This window comes from Oncorhynchus mykiss, chromosome 25 (genome assembly GCF_057628025.1).
Source record: "Oncorhynchus mykiss isolate SJ-2025 chromosome 25, ASM5762802v1, whole genome shotgun sequence".
Lineage (NCBI taxonomy): Eukaryota > Metazoa > Chordata > Actinopteri > Salmoniformes > Salmonidae > Oncorhynchus > Oncorhynchus mykiss.
In genome coordinates, this window is record NC_143046.1 from 6,647,184 (window position 1) to 6,668,327 (window position 21,144).

Genomic DNA, 21,144 nt, shown 5'->3' on the forward strand with positions numbered 1-21,144 from the left:
TATAATCATACCAATGTAATCATTAACATTAGTTGATAGTTTTCTCCAACATGCTACATGTATTGTTATTAGATAGAAAATAAGGTCTCTGACTGATCTCTCTCTCTCTCTGTCATTAAGCCCATGGTAAATTAGTAAATAGTCAATAGTAAATCAACAGCCTATGGGTTTCAGCACCATCTGACAGTATCAATATATCAGTGTTTTCTTATTTTCTGCCAGTTTGCTTGATCGGTAGTTCCACCAATTATATCAAAGCTTTGTGTGCTGAAACCTGGCTAGAGGGCAAAGGTCCCTGTTGCCAAAAACAAACTAGGCCATCCAAAGAGGGACCATAGAGATAAGATGGCAGTCGCTCTGCTTGTTATAGCAAGAACAACTTTCAGGTTATTAGGATTAGAATTTATGCTCACGCTACACTTCAAAATGTTATGTATTTAACGTGTATCCAGGACGTTCCATTGAGGTCTCCTTTTTTTTTACAAGGGAGACCTGGACCAAGGGGAGACTTAAAGTCTGCAGGTATAATGCATTGTGATGTATTGTATTGTAACACTTGTCATGAGGACCAGTGTTTGCTTACAGTATGCAGCAGGCTCAGTAACACACCTTTTATATATATATTTTTTTTTTAAACTTTAGTATCAAGAAATATTCCAAAAGCTTGGAATGTTTTCTCTACCACTCCATAAGGACAGTAGTAGGGATTTTTTTTAATGAACTATCAACCCATTTCCAGGCTCCCTTGTCTGGTGAAAATACTAGAATCATTGGTCAACAAACAGCTATGTTATTATCAATCTGTAACCGGTGTTCTTGTTCTTAATATTAGTCCATCTGGATTCAGAACCAACACATAGCACTACTACCGTTGCTACGCTTGTTGTAAATGATATTGCAAATGCCTTGTGCTGTCGTGTTTGTAGACTTGACAAAAGCTTTTGATACTGTAGACCATGTTATTATATTGAATAAACAGTCCTGATAGGATACTGTAGACCATGTTATTATATTGAATAAGCTGTCCTGATAGGATACTGTAGACCATGTTATTATATTGAATAAGCTGTCCTGATAGGATACTGTAGACCATGTTATATTGAATAAGCTGTCCTGATAGGATACTGTAGACCATGTTATTATATTGAATAAACAGTCCTGATAGGATACTGTAGACCATGTTATTATATTGAATAAACAGTCCTGATAGGATACTGTAGACCATGTTATTATATTGAATAAGCTGTCCTGATAGGATACTGTAGACCATGTTATATTGAATAAGCTGTCCTGATAGGATACTGTAGACCATGTTATATTGAATAAGCTGTCCTGACAGGATACTGTAGACCATGTTATTTGGTTGAATAAGCTGTCCTGATAGGATACTGTAGACCATGTTATTTGGTTGAATAAGCTGTCCTGATAGGATACTGTAGACCATGTTATTATATTGAATAAGCTGTCCTGATAGGATACTGTAGACCATGTTATTTGGTTGAAAAAGCTGTCCTGATAGGATACTGTAGACCATGTTATATTGAATAAGCTGCCCTGATAGGATACTGTAGACCATGTTATTTGGTTGAAAAAGCTGCCCTGATAGGATACTGTAGACCATGTTATTATATTGAATAAGCTGTCCTGATAAGATACTGTAGACCATGTTATATTGAATAAGCTGTCCTGATAGGATACTGTAGACCATGTTATATTGAATAAGCTGTCCTGATAGGATACTGTAGACCATGTTATATTGAATAAACAGTCCTGATAGGATACTGTAGACCATGTTATATTGAATAAGCTGTCCTGATAGGATACTGTAGACCATGTTATTTGGTTGAAAAAGCTGTCCTGATAGGATACTGTAGACCATGTTATATTGAATAAGCTGTCCTGATAGGATACTGTAGACCATGTTATTTGGTTGAAAAAGCTGTCCTGATAGGATACTGTAGACCATGTTATTTGGTTGAAAAAGCTGTCCTCTCTGTGACAAAACTCAGGCCATCACGGTAGATGGATCAAATCGGAGTTCCTTGAGTTACAGAAATGGGTTCCCCAAGGTTCAATACTCGGCCCACTACTATTTACAATCAATATAAATAACATTAGTAATGCTGTAAAAATATATATATTGATTTGTATGCAGATGATACAGTATTGTATTCCATCAGTGGACCAAGCCTTTTCACATTTGACGTCTGATTTTCAACCACAGCAGAGATCACGGCTGGATCTAAAGTTAGTGCCAAATGCAAACACACCAAAATGCATGTTTTTTTTTTTAGGTCCCAAATGGATCCGGTTTTGAATGCATTTGTAATGACTAGTTTGAACGGTACACAAATTGAGCGAGTTCCTTTCTAAAAATATTTTGGTATCTGGTTTGATGACAAAGTATCATTTAAAAAACATTTCACTGAGCTGGTTAAGAAGTTTAAGTTCAAGGTTTGTTTCTTTTACAGAAACAAAGCAAAATGCCTGACTTTAGTTAATATTGTCCAGGACACTTTAAAATTATTTTTCAATTTTCGCCTAAAATGACATCCAAATGTCTGTACCTCAGGACCTGAAGCAATGATATGCATATTCTTGATACCATTTGAAAGAAAACACTTTGAAGTTTGTGGAAATGTGAAATTAATGTAGGCAAATATAACACATTAGATTCGGTAAAAGATAATACAAACAAAAAAACTAAACATTTTTGTATATTTTTTTTAACCATCATCTTTCAAATGCAAGTTAAAGGCCATAAAGTATTATTCCAGCCCAGCCGCAATTTTAATGTTGGCCACTAGATGGCAGCAGTGTATGTGCAAAGTTTTAGACTGGTCCAATGAAACATTGCCTTTCTGTTAAAGAATTTGTGTCAAGACTGCCCAAAAGTGCCTAATTGGTTTATTAATAACTTTTCAAGTTCATAACTGTGGACTCTCCTCAAACAATAGCATGGCATTATTTCACTGTAATAGCTACTTTAAATTGGACAGTGCAGTTAGATTAACAAGAATTTAAGCTTTCTGCCAATATCATATATGTCTATGTCCTGGGAAAATGTCTTGTTACTTACAACTTCATGCTAATCGCATTAGCGCACATTAGATCAACCATCCCGCTGGTGGGAGACCGATCTGTAGAGATCCTTAAGAGGTTTTAAATGTCTATTATAGATTATGGAGATATTATCTACATGCATGCACCAGCAACTACACTTAAAACACTAGATGCTGTTTTCCATTGTGCCCTTAGGTTTATTACCGGTGATGGTTCTAGAACTCACCATTAGGCCCTTAGGTTTATTACCGGTGATGGTTCTAGAACTCACCATTAGGCCCTTAGGTTTATTACCGGTGATGGTTCTAGAACTCACCATTGGGCCCTTAGGTTTATTACCGGTGATGGTTCTAGAACTCACCATTGGGCCCTTAGGTTTATTACCGGTGATGGTTCTAGAACTCACCATTGGGCCCTTAGGTTTATTGCCGGTGATGGTTCTAGAACTCACCATTAGGCCCTTAGGTTTATTACTGGTGATGGTTCTAGAACTTACCATTAGGCCCTTAGGTTTGTTACTAGTGATGGTTCTAGAACTCACCATTAGGCCCTTAGGTTTTTTACTGGTGATGGTTCTAGAACTCACCATTGGGCCCTTAGGTTTATTACCGGTGATGGTTCTAGAACTCACCATTGGGCCCTTAGGTTTATTACCGGTGATGGTTCTAGAACTCACCATTGGGCCCTTAGGTTTATTACCAGTGATGGTTCTAGAACTCACCATTGGTCCCTTAGGTTTATTACTGGTGATGGTTCTAGAACTCACCATTAGGCCCTTAGGTTTATTACCGGTGATGGTTCTAGAACTCACCATTAGGCCCTTAGGTTTATTACTGGTGATGGTTCTAGAACTTACCATTAGGCCCTTAGGTTTGTTACTGGTGATGGTTCTAGAACTCACCATTAGGCCCTTAGGTTTTTTACTGGTGATGGTTCTAGAACTCACCATTAGGCCCTTAGGTTTATTACTGGTGATGGTTCTAGAACTCACCATTAGGCCCTTAGGTTTGTTACTGGTGATGGTTCTAGAACTCACCATTAGGCCCTTAGGTTTTTTACTGGTGATGGTTCTAGAACTCACCATTAGGCCCTTAGGTTTATTACTGGTGATGGTTCTAGAACTCACCATTAGGCCCTTAGGTTTGTTACTGGTGATGGTTCTAGAACTCACCATTAGGCTCTTAGGTTTGTTACTGGTGATGGTTCTAGAATTCACCATTGTGTTTTGTATCAAAAACTGGGTTGGACCACTTTGTATGTAAGGAGAGAGCGGTATTTTCTCGTGTTTATCTACAAAGCACTCATGCAGAAACTTCCTGTGTATTTCTCATCATTAATTCAATTTAGACTTACAAATGACCAAACCCAGTCTCAGGCTTGGATAACACTGGAGGCCCCTTCGGTCTCCACAGAGTTGGGTAAAGCTGCTTTTTATTTTTTGTCCCCCTTCATGTGGAACAACTTCCAGAGCTCTCTGAAATTAGATGTTCTGCTCCCCCTTAGTCAGTTCAGAGTGACGATCAGAGACCACTAAGTTGATAAATGTGTCTGTTATTCTTAATATGTTTTGTAATTGTGTATATTCTTTATGTTTGATTCATTTTTGCAGGGCTCATCTGTAAAAGAGACCGTACATAACACCACACAGCTGTACTACACTGGGGTTAAATGTGGATGTCTGAGGAACAGTCTTCAATAACGGTTAGCTTTTCAAAGTTATTTTGAATAAATTCCAACAATTTACATCCAACCACTAACATACTGTATGAATTTGTTATTCAGGTCCCACTACAGTCCAGGCCTACCCATCTGATCTCTGAGCATTTACTATAATCTTTATAGGAGATGCAGACTCCCACAACACATTGGTTAGGAGGTAATAAAGAGAGTATCAATCTACCTTTCATTTCCCCTCCCAGCTCCGTTGTATTAATATTCATCACAGAGATGTTGAACAGCTGTCTTGAGAAGCGTTCCGTGAACGCCATATGAAAACGCTATCTACATAGGGACAGAGGTAGTATACTGTCTTGAGAAGCGTTCCGTGAACGCCATATGAAAACGCTATCTACATAGGGACAGAGCTAGTATACTGTCTTGAGAAGCGTTCCGTGAACGCCATATGAAAAGGCTATCTACATAGGGACAGAGCTAGTATACTGTCTTGAGAAGCGTTCCGTGAACGCCTTATGAAAACGCTATCTACATAGGGACAGAGCTAGTATACTGTCTTGAGAAGCGTTCCGTGAACGCCATATGAAAACGCTATCTACATAGGGACAGAGCTAGTATACTGTCTTGAGAAGCGTTCCGTGAACGCCATATGAAAAGGCTATCTACATAGGGACAGAGCTAGTATACTGTCTTGAGAAGCGTTCCGTGAACGCCATATGAAAAGGCTATCTACATAGGGACAGAGCTAGTATACTGTCTTGAGAAGCGTTCCGTGAACGCCATATGAAAAGGCTATCTACATAGGGACAGAGCTAGTATACTGTCTTGAGAAGCGTTCCGTGAACGCCTTATGAAAACGCTATCTACATAGGGACAGAGGTAGTATACTGTCTTGAGAAGCGTTCCGTGAACGCCATATGAAAACGCTATCTACATAGGGACAGAGCTAGTATACTGTCTTGAGAAGCGTTCCGTGAACGCCATATGAAAACGCTATCTACATAGGGACAGAGCTAGTATACTGTCTTGAGAAGCGTTCCGTGAACGCCATATGAAAACGCTATCTACATAGGGACAGAGCTAGTATACTGTCTTGAGAAGCGTTCCGTGAACGCCATATGAAAAGGCTATCTACATAGGGACAGAGCTAGTATACTGTCTTGAGAAGCGTTCCGTGAACGCCATATGAAAACGCTATCTACATAGGGACAGAGCTAGTATACTGTCTTGAGAAGCGTTCCGTGAACGCCATATGAAAAGGCTATCTACATAGGGACAGAGCTAGTATACTGTCTTGAGAAGCGTTCCGTGAACGCCATATGAAAACGCTATCTACATAGGGACAGAGGTAGTATACTGTCTTGAGAAGCGTTCCGTGAACGCCATATGAAAACGCTATCTACATAGGGACAGAGCTAGTATACTGTCTTGAGAAGCGTTCCGTGAACGCCTTATGAAAAGGCTATCTACATAGGGACAGAGCTAGTATACTGTCTTGAGAAGCGTTCCGTGAACGCCATATGAAAAGGCTATCTACATAGGGACAGAGCTAGTATACTGTCTTGAGAAGCGTTCCGTGAACGCCTTATGAAAACGCTATCTACATAGGGACAGAGCTAGTATACTATCTTGAGAAGCGTTCCGTGAACGCCTTATGAAAACGCTATCTACATAGGGACAGAGCTAGTATACTGTCTTGAGAAGCGTTCCGTGAACGCCTTATGAAAACGCTATCTACATAGGGACAGAGCTAGTATACTGTCTTGAGAAGCGTTCCGTGAACGCCATATGAAAAGGCTATCTACATAGGGACAGAGCTAGTATACTGTCTTGAGAAAGGTTCCGTGAACGCCTTATGAAAAGGCTATCTACATAGGGACAGAGCTAGTATACTGTCTTGAGAAGCGTTCCGTGAACGCCTTATGAAAACGCTATCTACATAGGGACAGAGCTAGTATACTGTCTTGAGAAGCGTTCCGTGAACGCCATATGAAAACGCTATCTACATAGGGACAGAGCTAGTATACTGTCTTGAGAAGCGTTCCGTGAACGCCTTATGAAAAGGCTATCTACATAGGGACAGAGCTAGTATACTGTCTTGAGAAGCGTTCCGTGAACGCCATATGAAAACGCTATCTACATAGGGACAGAGCTAGTATACTGTCTTGAGAAGCGTTCCGTGAACGCCATATGAAAACGCTATCTACATAGGGACAGAGCTAGTATACTGTCTTGAGAAGCGTTCCGTGAACGCCTTATGAAAAGGCTATCTACATAGGGACAGAGCTAGTATACTGTCTTGAGAAGCGTTCCGTGAACGCCTTATGAAAACGCTATCTACATAGGGACAGAGCTAGTATACTGTCTTGAGAAGCGTTCCGTGAACGCCATATGAAAACGCTATCTACATAGGGACAGAGCTAGTATACTGTCTTGAGAAGCGTTCCGTGAACGCCATATGAAAAGGCTATCTACATAGGGACAGAGCTAGTATACTGTCTTGAGAAGCGTTCCGTGAACGCCTTATGAAAAGGCTATCTACATAGGGACAGAGCTAGTATACTGTCTTGAGAAGCGTTCCGTGAACGCCTTATGAAAAGGCTATCTACATAGGGACAGAGCTAGTATACTGTCTTGAGAAGCGTTCCGTGAACGCCTTATGAAAAGGCTATCTACATAGGGACAGAGCTAGTATACTGTCTTGAGAAGCGTTCCGTGAACGCCTTATGAAAACGCTATCTACATAGGGACAGAGCTAGTATACTGTCTTGAGAAGCGTTCCGTGAACGCCATATGAAAAGGCTATCTACATAGGGACAGAGCTAGTATACTGTCTTGAGAAGCGTTCCGTGAACGCCATATGAAAAGGCTATCTACATAGGGACAGAGCTAGTATACTGTCTTGAGAAGCGTTCCGTGAACGCCATATGAAAAGGCTATCTACATAGGGACAGAGCTAGTATACTGTCTTGAGAAGCGTTCCGTGAACGCCATATGAAAACGCTATCTACATAGGGACAGAGCTAGTATACTGTCTTGAGAAGCGTTCCGTGAACGCCTTATGAAAACGCTATCTACATAGGGACAGAGCTAGTATACTATCTTGAGAAGCGTTCCGTGAACGCCATATGAAAAGGCTATCTACATAGGGACAGAGCTAGTATACTGTCTTGAGAAGCGTTCCGTGAACGCCTTATGAAAAGGCTATCTACATAGGGACAGAGCTAGTATACTGTCTTGAGAAGCGTTCCGTGAACGCCTTATGAAAAGGCTATCTACATAGGGACAGAGCTAGTATACTGTCTTGAGAAGCGTTCCGTGAACGCCATATGAAAACGCTATCTACATAGGGACAGAGCTAGTATACTGTCTTGAGAAGCGTTCCGTGAACGCCATATGAAAACGCTATCTACATAGGGACAGAGCTAGTATACTGTCTTGAGAAGCGTTCCGTGAACGCCATATGAAAAGGCTATCTACATAGGGACAGAGCTAGTATACTGTCTTGAGAAGCGTTCCGTGAACGCCATATGAAAACGCTATCTACATAGGGACAGAGCTAGTATACTGTCTTGAGAAGCGTTCCGTGAACGCCATATGAAAACGCTATCTACATAGGGACAGAGCTAGTATACTGTCTTGAGAAGCGTTCCGTGAACGCCTTATGAAAACGCTATCTACATAGGGACAGAGCTAGTATACTGTCTTGAGAAGCGTTCCGTGAACGCCATATGAAAAGGCTATCTACATAGGGACAGAGCTAGTATACTGTCTTGAGAAGCGTTCCGTGAACGCCATATGAAAACGCTATCTACATAGGGACAGAGCTAGTATACTGTCTTGAGAAGCGTTCCGTGAACGCCATATGAAAAGGCTATCTACATAGGGACAGAGCTAGTATACTGTCTTGAGAAGCGTTCCGTGAACGCCTTATGAAAACGCTATCTACATAGGGACAGAGCTAGTATACTGTCTTGAGAAGCGTTCCGTGAACGCCATATGAAAACGCTATCTACATAGGGACAGAGCTAGTATACTGTCTTGAGAAGCGTTCCGTGAACGCCTTATGAAAACGCTATCTACATAGGGACAGAGCTAGTATACTGTCTTGAGAAGCGTTCCGTGAACGCCTTATGAAAACGCTATCTACATAGGGACAGAGCTAGTATACTGTCTTGAGAAGCGTTCCGTGAACGCCATATGAAAACGCTATCTACATAGGGACAGAGCTAGTATACTGTCTTGAGAAGCGTTCCGTGAACGCCTTATGAAAACGCTATCTACATAGGGACAGAGCTAGTATACTATCTTGAGAAGCGTTCCGTGAACGCCTTATGAAAACGCTATCTACATAGGGACAGAGCTAGTATACTGTCTTGAGAAGCGTTCCGTGAACGCCTTATGAAAACGCTATCTACATAGGGACAGAGCTAGTATACTGTCTTGAGAAGCGTTCCGTGAACGCCATATGAAAACGCTATCTACATAGGGACAGAGCTAGTATACTGTCTTGAGAAGCGTTCCGTGAACGCCTTATGAAAAGGCTATCTACATAGGGACAGAGCTAGTATACTGTCTTGAGAAGCGTTCCGTGAACGCCTTATGAAAACGCTATCTACATAGGGACAGAGCTAGTATACTGTCTTGAGAAGCGTTCCGTGAACGCCTTATGAAAAGGCTATCTACATAGGGACAGAGCTAGTATACTGTCTTGAGAAGCGTTCCGTGAACGCCATATGAAAAGGCTATCTACATAGGGACAGAGCTAGTATACTATCTTGAGAAGCGTTCCGTGAACGCCATATGAAAACGCTATCTACATAGGGACAGAGCTAGTATACTGTCTTGAGAAGCGTTCCGTGAACGCCATATGAAAAGGCTATCTACATAGGGACAGAGCTAGTATACTATCTTGAGAAGCGTTCCGTGAACGCCATATGAAAACGCTATCTACATAGGGACAGAGCTAGTATACTGTCTTGAGAAGCGTTCCGTGAACGCCTTATGAAAAGGCTATCTACATAGGGACAGAGCTAGTATACTGTCTTGAGAAGCGTTCCGTGAACGCCATATGAAAACGCTATCTACATAGGGACAGAGCTAGTATACTGTCTTGAGAAGCGTTCCGTGAACGCCATATGAAAACGCTATCTACATAGGGACAGAGGTAGTATACTGTCTTGAGAAGCGTTCCGTGAACGCCTTATGAAAACGCTATCTACATAGGGACAGAGCTAGTATACTGTCTTGAGAAGCGTTCCGTGAACGCCTTATGAAAACGCTATCTACATAGGGACAGAGCTAGTATACTGTCTTGAGAAGCGTTCCGTGAACGCCTTATGAAAACGCTATCTACATAGGGACAGAGCTAGTATACTGTCTTGAGAAGCGTTCCGTGAACGCCATATGAAAAGGCTATCTACATAGGGACAGAGCTAGTATACTGTCTTGAGAAGCGTTCCGTGAACGCCATATGAAAACGCTATCTACATAGGGACAGAGCTAGTATACTGTCTTGAGAATAGATCAATAACTACTGTATTAACACTTTGCAATAGAGACATTTTACATCGAGATGGTGGTGACATCCAAATGCCATAATAGCATCTCAAAAGCAGAAAAAAAATGTAATGAAATATTTGTTTTAAATATTTAAGTTTAAATTGTTTGGAATCAGCAACATGTTTTATCGTTGCATCCTATGATCTTATTTGGAAAAAAAATTCAACCAGAGGACCTTCTAACTCTCCTTCTATTGTCTAGCCTAGAGGTTAGAGACTACAAGGTGAATAATTCTGTCGCTGTGCCCTTGAGCAAGGCACTTAACCCTAATTGCTCCTGGAAGTTTCTCTGGATGATTAAAACGTCAAAAATAATTATTCCTGATGAAGAACTCAGGTGAGACTCATTATAGGGTTAGGTTTAGACTAATTATAGGGTCAGGTTTAGACTCATTATAGGGTTAGGTTTAGACTCATTATAGGTTAGGTTTAGACTCATTATAGGGTTAGGTTTAGACTCATTATAGGGTTAGGTTTAGACTCATTATAGGGTTAGGTTTAGACTCATTATAGGGTTAGGTTTAGACTCATTATAGGGTTAGGATCAGACTCATTATAGGGTTAGGTTTAGACTCATTATAGGGTTAGGTTTAGACTAATTATAGGGTCAGGTTTAGACTCATTATAGGGTTAGGTTTAGACTCATTATAGGGTTAGGTTTAGACTCATTATAGGGTTAGGATCAGACTCATTATATGGTTAGGTTTAGACTCATTATAGGGTTAGGTTTAGACTCATTATAAGGTTAGGTTTAGACTCATTATAGGGTTAGGATCAGACTCATTATATGGTTAGGTTTAGACTCATTATAGGGTTAGGTTTAGACTAATTATAGGGTCAGGTTTAGACTCATTATAGGGTTAGGTTTAGACTCATTATAGGGTTAGGTTTAGACTCATTATAGGGTTAGGTTTAGACTCATTATAGGGTTACGTTTAGACTCATTATAGGGTTAGGTTTAGACTCATTATAGGGATAGTTTTAGACTCATTATAGTGTTAGGTTTAGACTCATTATAGTGTTAGGTTTAGACTCATTATAGGGTTAGGTTTAGACTCATTATAGGGTCAGGTTTAGACTCTTTATAGGGTTAGGTTTGGACTCATTATAGGGTTAGGTTTAGACTCATTATAGGGCTTTAGGGTGAGACTCATTATAGAGTTAGGTTTAGACTCATTATAGGGTTAGGATTGGAGTCATTATAGGGTTAGGTTTAGACTCATTATAGGGTTAGGTGAGACTCATTATAGGGTTAGGTTTAGACTCATTATAGGGTTAGGTTTAGACTCATTATAGGGTCAGGTTTAGACTCATTTTAGTGTTAGGTTTAGACTCATTATAGGTTAGGTTTAGACTCATTATAGGGTTAGGATTAGACTCATTATAGGGTTAGGTTTAGACTCATTATAGGGTTAGGTTTAGACTCATTATAGGGTTAGGTTTCAGACTCATTATAGGGTTAGGTTTAGACTCATTATAGGGTTAGGTTTAGACTCATTATAGGGTTAGGTTTAGACTCATTATAGGGTTAGGTTTAGACTCATTATAGGGTTAGGTTTAGACTCATGATAGGGTTAGGTTTAGACTCATTAGAAGCCTGTTGGTTTAGAAAAACATGGCTATCTACATGGCATCTACATGACAGACATCTATTTGAAGGTGACTCTCTGCAGTATAAAACAGTGTTGTGATGTCATATGAATGAAACGCTGCATGGGGGTTGTGATTTGCTTGACTGTGAAGTTGGCACCTTTCCTAGAGACAAGGGAGGGTTCATTACTATTCACTGTGCCACGTGTGAAGAGGAGTCCAAGGCTGAACCAAACCATGGATAATGATAAACACTCCCTTCAAAACTATACATGGGATCTAATGGGGTTGAGCAATGAGCTTCAACTTTTACAAATGCAAAACATGTACAGTTTGGCAATGAAGAAACGGGAAAATAATGTAGAGGACAATTTTTTTTTAATGTTTCAATGTCAATCAAGCAGAACATCTTTCCCATGCAAACATTTCACTAGATTCCAGAAAAATATATTTTGAGCTGTGAGACAAGATGTTTAATACAGCAGACAACTCTGCTTCTCTCCTGTCTCTGGAGACAGAGCTGAGCAAGGTGGGGGGGGGGGGGGGGGGGGCTAGTAGCAGACAGCTCCTGGATCACTTTACATGACAATATGATGGACAGGCCAGTCGGGCAGGGTAGTATTATCAGACTGACCTGTGGAAGAGGAGAGAGGGGGGCGGAGGGGGGGACACCTTCACCTTCCCAAAGAATCTATTGATCTGGCATCTTAAACGGAAGTTTGATGGAGTGACTGGAGTAGTGGCAACAAACTTCTCTATCCAAACAACTGTGATGTGGGTGTCCATGGATATACAGTACCAGTCAAAAGTTTGGACACACCTCATTGCAGTGTTTTTTTATTTTATTTATTTTTTACTATTTTCAAGAGAATGCCAAGAGTGTGCAAAGCTGTCATCAAGGCAAAGGATGGCTAATTTGAAGAATCTCAAATATAAAATATATTTTGATTTGTTTAAGACTTTTTTTGGGGGGGGGGGGGGGGTCTCTACATGATTCCATATGTGTTATTTCATAGTTTTGATGTCTTCACTATTATTCTACAATGTAGAAAATAGTAAAAAAAATAAAACAAAATAAAAAGCCTGCAATGAGGTGTGTCCAAACTTTTGACTGGTACTGTACATTAAGAGATATTTCTTAATGCATTGCAGAGGGACACAATCTTGGTAACACCAGGCTCTATCTCTCCTGGTTCCATTGATCGTCGACAGACTGGCAGACAGACAGGTTTATTGTCAAGATCTATTCAGTCTCCCTTTAAAAGATCTACAGCCTCGAAGTTTCCTTATCTAGTTGTCACAAGAGGAATAATGGTGGATTTCTCTTGACTGAGTAATGACTTTGGTCTTCACAGCTGGGGCAGATTAAATTCCAAATGCCAAAGGGGTTCCTGCTGATAAGAATGAACCATTGTAAAATAGCTAAATCATATTTACTCTTTGTTAATTGTGTTCGGCTAAGACAAATACCATGTCCATATGTCTTCATTTTACAGTCAAATTTGTGAAAAATCTAATTTAGTAAATGCTTCAATCATATATCACTCCCGAGGGAAAATAAATCAAACAATTTCAAATTTCCTTTGCATTATTTTCTAGTTAGAAATGTCAACACGATGAGATAATAATCAAAATAATTGATGTTTAATATAAGAAAGAGGACTTCAAGATATTCCATCCAGCATTAACAATCACCAACACAGACGTGACAACTTCACATAAATTGGCATGAAAATCCTTATCACATCTTGTCACGTCAGTTAATCTTATATTACTGTAAATGACCTCTAGAGGGCAGTAAAGGGACATATTAGTTAACTACACACGGAATACGACCAACGCCAATATAAAGATCACTATCATTTGACCCTCTAATGCTACAGTAAAATAATGTATATTTTGCTAACATTTGCTTTATTCAAACGTTTGATTGGATAGTCAAATAACTATTGGTAGCTATCGAGAGTAGTGAATAGTATTAGTTATATATATATATATATATTTATTTATTTTTCGTTTGCTTTCTGTGCCCTTTCCTAGAATTCTCGAGAAACCATTTGTTTAGTAACCAGTATTTTATTTTTATTTTTTTTACATCTACGCATTTGGAAAAAAATTGTTCAATGCAGCAGGATTAAATAAAACATGTTAGTTGTGTTAGCCAAATAGTCGATGAAGACTATACTGTTAAATACCTATATTACACACACACAATTGATACCATCATTGTTCATGTGTTTGATGGTGGCCACGCTCTAGGATACAGACATTACATTAACGCAGGTGCGAATGATTCTGTATCGTTCTGAATCATTGTGGAAGTTAGGCTACTGAAACATAATGTGTGTGACAATGCAATTCAAATACAATGAGAGTTAAAAAAAAAATTGTATTGGAACGTGCACAAGTACAGTGAAATGCTTAACTTGCATGCTCAACCCAACCCAGTAATTAATATCAACACAGGTATAACTAATACTATATATATATATATATACCCTGTATATATATATATATATATATAGAAGAAAAACACAAGAAATAGTAAATAAGATAGAACGCTATATACAGGGTCAGTGCCAATACCAAATGTACCATGTGCAGGGATAATAGAGTATTTCAGCTACTTACATATAGGAGGATATTAGGAGAAAGCGATTTGTATTATTAATCACAATATTAATTATAATATTAATAATATCATACAAATAATAAGGGGAAAGAGGAGAGCCATTCATAACTACATTTTGAAGGATGTGACTGAAGAATCATTGTTTTGGACACTATTGCTACAGCTTCAGCAGCTATAAAACCCATAATGCAATGTAAAAACCAACTGCTTATCAGTGTGTGGACTTGTAAGAGGCAACTCCAGTCAAATATAAAACTGCACATCCAGGTGAAATACTCAGGTGTCATACTTAATTAGCAGAATAACAGTTTATCATTCAACTAAGCAACGGTTAGTTACCACAACTAAGGACTACTAAGCAGTGGTTAGTTACCACAACTACCACAAGCAGTGGTTAGTTACCACAACTACCACAAGCAGTGGTTAGTTACCACAACTAAGGACTACTAAGCAGTGGTTAGTTACCATTGAAGAATAGTTTATCATTCAACTAAGTAATGGTTAGTTACCACAACTAAGGACTATTAAGCAGTGGTTAGTTACCACAACTACCACAAGCAGTGGTTAGTTACCACAACTAAGGACTACTAAGCAGTGGTTAGTTACCATTGAAGAATAGTTTATCATTCAACTAAGTAATGGTTAGTTACCACAACTAAGGACTAGTAAGCAATGGTTAGTTATCACAACTAAGGACTAGTAAGCAATGGTTAGTTACCATTGAAGAATAGTTTATCATTCAACTAAGTAATGGTTAGTTACCACAACTAAGGACTATTAAGCAATGGTTAGTTACCACAACTAAGGACTAGTAAGCAGTGGTTAGTTACCACAACTAAGGACTACTAAGCAGTGGTTAGTTACCACAACTAAGGACTATTAAGCAGTGGTTAGTTACCACAACTAAGGACTAGTAAGCAGTGGTTAGTTACCACAACTAAGGACTAGTAAGCAGTGGTTAGTTACCACAACTAAGGACTAGTAAGCAGTGGTTAGTTACCACAACTAAGGACTAGTAAGCAGTGGTTAGTTACCATTGAAGAATAGGAAGGACTACTAAGCAGTGATATAGGCCTACGTTTAAATGTATATAAAACTAAGATTATGAACACTTCTAAACAAGTTTAAATCTAAGCACTAAAGCATTATCAATCTCTGTTAGCCTACACTGCAATCCATATCAATTATCAGAAAACATTTTTCTAAGAGTAAATTCAGGCATGTCATCCAAGTCAGGAAATCATTAACCAATCAATCTGGATAACATCCGTGAATAAAATATATGAATAGCCTCCATTTTTATCATATAAGGTTTGGTTAGTTAGATAATCGAATCGACCTAAGCTTCAATAACAGCATGTCATCGCCTGCTGTTTTAGAGGCTATGTGGAGAGATGGAGACTGACGGATCTGTTGACCAATGAATCACCTCAATACAATGAAGCACCGGGAACGTTGAGCATGAATATGGTGCCCTAGCTTCCCTTATAGCCTATTGGGTGTAGTTTTCGAGCATGGAGTGTATGTATACTGTGTTTACTATACAGCATATGTGTTCCTCAAGAGCACTAATCAGTCCAATGTCAAATAGTGGACCTACTGGCAATGCTCATGGGAAAGAGGATAATGCCCCCGAAGTTGAAAGCTGCCTGCCAGTCTCTGTGTGCATTACCCATAATGATATTAGCCATGAAGTTATGGATTAGTCAGGATAGTCATTAACAGCCATGTGGGTTAGCAGCGTGGTTAAGGTTAAGGTTAGGTGACTGTGCCAGCTAGTGACCGCTCTGCGATTCCTGACGAAAAACGATAACTTGCTTATTAAACACGCAGTCAAAAAAAAAAACCTCACCTGTCGAAAAGTATGCAGTAGCCTAGCTTGCCCATCTTAAACATTTAATTTGAAAACAATGTAGCTATATTGACTATGCACGGATTGAAGAACTCATGACCGGCCGAAAATAATGGTCATGCGACAGCTATGGTTGAAAAGTATAGTAAGTAATATCCTATAGGCTGCCTGAAGAAAATATAAATGTTTTGAAATAGATCGTGACCATAACTATAACGGCGACTATAATAGCTACGATGAACGGAATCTTTTTGTTGCACTATGGATGGTGTGACTGACCAAATCCGATGCGTAAAGACATGGCGCAATGGGGGTCCTCGTTTTAACACCGAATGTGATTCTTGTGATTGTATCTATAAATTATTTGACAACATTATGGTGGCATGCAATACAACCCCAGTTATCGAGGGATGCGAATCAACTGCGATGCGGCAGATGGTCGGCAGGTTTGCGTACATTTGTGGTAAATTCGGATTCCTTTAGCGACACCGATATCATAAAGTATTGTCCTCTATATAGGTTGAACAATTTCCTCCTAAAATGTACATAACATTTCCATATGACATGAGACATTGACAACTTGTAGGCTGGTATTGAGAATTAAATAAGCTAATACTATAAATCAATGTTGTTACCATTTTTTTTTTTACTTGACTCTAGTGATTATAATAATAATTCTTACCTTATATCCCTTTGAAACAGAATATGTAAAATCAATCGCAATTCCCGTCACGTAGCGACATCACTGCTTTAGAAGAAGTGCCATAGAATTACACTGAAGTGGAATAGGGGAGAGAAAAAGATCCTGTTCTGGTAGCGGGAATCAAATAAAACGCAAATCAATAGGGTTATCCGCTACAGAAAATGATCCATGTCCTAAAAAGTCTATGGTCCACATTCGAAAGGCAAAAAAAGCATTGCTTGCAGAATAACTTTGTAACTCGAAGAGCCGACGTAATTCCTCTTCAGATATCTTGAGTTAAGCGTGGTTCAATTACGGGCGGCAGGAGAGATGCTGATGGTCCAAGTTGATTGAGTCACATGAAATAGCCCTAGCCCTACGTGTGTGTGTGTGTTTTAAATGTTTTCTCTTGATATAAACGGTGAAAACCGCTTGTATGGAAGATCGTTTCACTCAGCATGTGTTAAAGCTTTTTAACAAGCGCATAAACTTCCATCCAAGAACGCGCAAAAAGGAAACAGTTTGGTACGATGTCTGAAAACTTCAATTCTGACAGCACTGTTTTCATTTTTGTAAAGGTTATTATACAGCAACAACAAAAAATAACACATAAATGAACTGTAGCCTGGGTAGTGTTCTGTCCCCCAAATGAGTTTGGGTGAAAGTGTTCCTTAGTGCGGCATCACTTACAGCGGGGCCGACGGTATGCTGTATCAGTGTGCTAAACTGTGCCTAGTTGTCTCAGTAGTATTGTATGAATCCGATCCCTCAGTACTGCCCACCTCTCTGCCTCCGACTGACATCACTGTGAGAGGAGGAGCCTAAAGCAAATAATACAGCTCCCATCTTCTCCCATCCTCTTAAAGCTGTACTGTAAACAGGAGATCCCTGCATTGTTTTTAGCTGGGTGTGTAGAGTATAGTGTTGACCACAACAAGCACCCCAGGATGCATCGGCTCTGCTGTAGCGTAGCCTAGCCTGGCTCCAATAACTACCTGAGAAAGAGGGGGCACTGCACCAGCCTAGCCTCGTCAATCTGGCTCCAATAACCGCCTGAGGAAGAGGGGGGCACTGTTCACTTTTCGAATAAATGTTACTTCTTAACAGGGGAGGTCATGACCATACCCAAATTTGTATTTTTATTTAATTTCTCCTTTATTTAACCAGGTAGGCAAGTTGAGAACATGTTCTCATTTACAATTGCGACCTGGCCAAGATAAAGCAAAGCAGTTCGACACATACAACGACACAGAGTTACACAAGGAGTAAAACAAACATACAGTCAATAATACAGTAGAAAAATAAGTCTATGTACGATGTGAGCAAATGAGGTGAGATAAGGGAGGTAAAGGCAAAAAAAGGCCATGGTGGCGAAGTAAATGCAATATAGCAGGTAAAACACTGGAATGGTAGATTGACAGTGGAAGAATGTGCAAAGTAGAAATAAAAATAATGGGGTGTAAAGGAGCACAATAAATAAATAAATACAGTAGGGGAAGAGGTAGTTGTTTGGGCTAAATTATAGATGGACTATGTACAGGTGCAGTAATCTGTGAGCTGCTCTGACAGCTGGTGCTTAAAGCTAGTGATGGAGATAAGTGTTTCCAGTTTCAGAGATTTTTGTAGTTCGTTCCAGTCATTGGCAGCAGAGAACTGGAAGGAGAGGCGGCCAAAGGAAGAATTGGTTTTGGGGGTGACCAGAGAGATATACCTGCTGGAGCGCGTGCAACAGGTGGGTGCTGCTATGGTGACCAGCGAGCTGAGATAAGGGGGGACTTTACCTAGCAGGGTCTTGTAGATGACATGGAGCCAGTGGGTTTGGCGACGAGTATGAAGCGAGGGCCAGCCAACGAGAGCGTACAGTTCGCAGTGGTGGGTAGTATATGGGGCTTTGGTGACAAAATGAATGGCATTGTGATAGACTGCTTCCAATTTATTGAGTAGGGTAGTGGAGGCTATTTTGTAAACGACATCGCCAAAGTCGAGGATCGGTAGGATGGTCAGTTTTACAAGGGTATGTTTTGCAGCATGAGTGAAGCATGCTTTGTTGCGATATAAGAAGCCAATTCTAGATTTAACTTTGGATTGGAGATGTTTGATGTGAGTCTGGAAGGAGAGTTTACAATCTAACCAGACACCTAGGTATTTGTAGTTGTCCACATATTCTAAGTCAGAACAGTCCAGAGTAGTGATGCTGGACGGGCGGGCAGGTGCAGGCAGCGATCGGTTGAAGAGCATGCATTTAGTTTTACTTGTATTTAAGAGCAGTCGGAGGCCACGGAAGGAGAGTTGTATGCCATTGAAGCTCGTCTGGAGGTTAGTTAACACAGTGTCCAAAGAAGGGCCGGAAGAAAACAAAATTCTGTCGTCGTATTAAATCGTTAGTGGCTGAAGACGATCCGAAGGCGTCATTGATTCCCAAGTCCAAATGATTTGCTGACTTGTGTCATGTTTTAAATGCAAAGCCAACTTGACAATGCCTTTAATAATCCTTATGGGAAACACTTAGCATAACGTTGCTCTTAAAATTGGTCTCATACCTAAGTTATAACAATGTGATAACATTATAATAATGTAGTAACTGGCGTGTTATTGCGTTGTAGTGTTTTTAAATGCTTATTAAAATGTAATAACTGTCCCAAAACCTGGTAGTGTAGTGTTTTTTAATGCTTATTAAAATGTAATAACTGTCCCAAAACCTGGTAGTGTAGTGTTTTTTAATGCTTATTAAAATGTAATAACTGTCCCAAAACCTGGTAGTGTAGTGTTTTTTAATGCTTATTAAAATGTAATAACTGTCCCAAAACCTGGTAGTGTAGTGTTTTTTAATGCTTATTAAAATGTAATAACTGTCCCAAAACCTGGTAGTGTAGTGTTTTTTAATGCTTATTAAAAATGTAATAACTGTCCCAAATCCACATGGGTGAAAACAAGTTGTGGGTATTTCAAATAAATTGGGGAATGAAATAGATATCCATTTGGAAAGTTAGGGCCCAATATGTATGTTTAATACTCCAGAAATCAGTGGTCAAAAAGGGGATGTTAGTGTGCCTTCAGAGGTCATCAGAGGTCATCAGAGGTCATCAGAGGTCAATGTCCCCTCCACCATGTAACAATTGATCACCTTTGTCAGTTTAACGCTGCTTTCCTGCAACAAATCACCTTGTTTTGAACCTGTTAACCCTCAGACAAGGTTTCCTAAACAACAGCCAGCCTCCACCTGTCTCCTCGTCCACCAACATATACCCAACCACTTAGTGTTCATCCCAGATGGCACCCTATTCCCTAGTGCATTACTTTTGACCAGAGCCCTATGTGAAATGGGTTTCCAGATGGGATGTAGACAATCTAACCCTCTCCTACCCTCCATCTATCACCTCCTACCCTCCATCTATCACCTCCTACCCTCCATCTATCACCTCCTACCCTCCATCTATCACCTCCTACCCTCCATCTATCCCCCTCCTACCCTCCATCTATCACCTCCTACCCTCCATCTGTCACCCTCCTACCCTCCATCTATCACCTCCTACCCTCCATCTGTCACCCTCCTACCCTCCATCTATCACCCCCTACCCTCCATCTATCACCCCCTACCCTCCATCTATCACCCCCTACCCTCCATATATCACCCCCTACCCTCCATCTATCACCCCCTACCCTCCAACTGTCCCCCTCCTACCCTCCATCTATCCCCTTCCAACCTCCATCTATCCCCTTCCTACCCTCCATCTATCCCCTTCCACCCTCCATCTATCGCCCTCCCTCCCTCCCTCCCCCCACCCTCCATCTATCCCCTTCCCAACCTCCATCTATCCCCTTCCCACCCTCCCTCCCTCCCTCCCTCCCTCCCTCCCTCCCTCCCTCCCTCCCTCCCTCCCTCCCTCCCTCCCTCCCTCCCTCCCCCCACCCTCCATCTATCCCCTCCCTCCCCCCACCCTCCATCTATCCCCTTCTCACCCTCCATCTATCCCCTTCCTACCCTCCATCTATCCCCTTCCACCCTCCATCTATCGCCCTCCCTCCCTCCCTCCCTCCCCCCACCCTCCATCTATCCCCCTCCCTCCCCCCACCCTCCATCTATCCCCTT

The 21,144-nt window shown here is 40.5% G+C and overlaps 1 protein-coding gene and 1 long non-coding RNA gene across 3 annotated transcripts in view; one reads left to right on the plus strand and one right to left on the minus strand.

Annotated features, from left to right (window-relative positions):
- LOC110504499 (protocadherin-11 X-linked) overlaps window positions 1-18,017 on the minus strand; it is a 328,975-nt gene extending 310,958 nt beyond the window's left edge. For both annotated transcript variants that reach the window (XM_036970557.2, XM_021583254.3), the window contains exon 1: window positions 17,055-18,017. The gene's annotated coding sequence lies outside the window, so the exon portion shown is untranslated. The remainder of the gene's footprint in view (window positions 1-17,054) is intronic.
- LOC118946084 (uncharacterized) overlaps window positions 329-21,144 on the plus strand; it is a 37,787-nt gene continuing 16,971 nt past the window's right edge. Inside the window, exons 1-2 of the long non-coding RNA XR_005041270.2 lie at window positions 329-522; window positions 4,673-4,764. This is a non-coding gene — a long non-coding RNA (uncharacterized LOC118946084). The remainder of the gene's footprint in view (window positions 523-4,672; window positions 4,765-21,144) is intronic.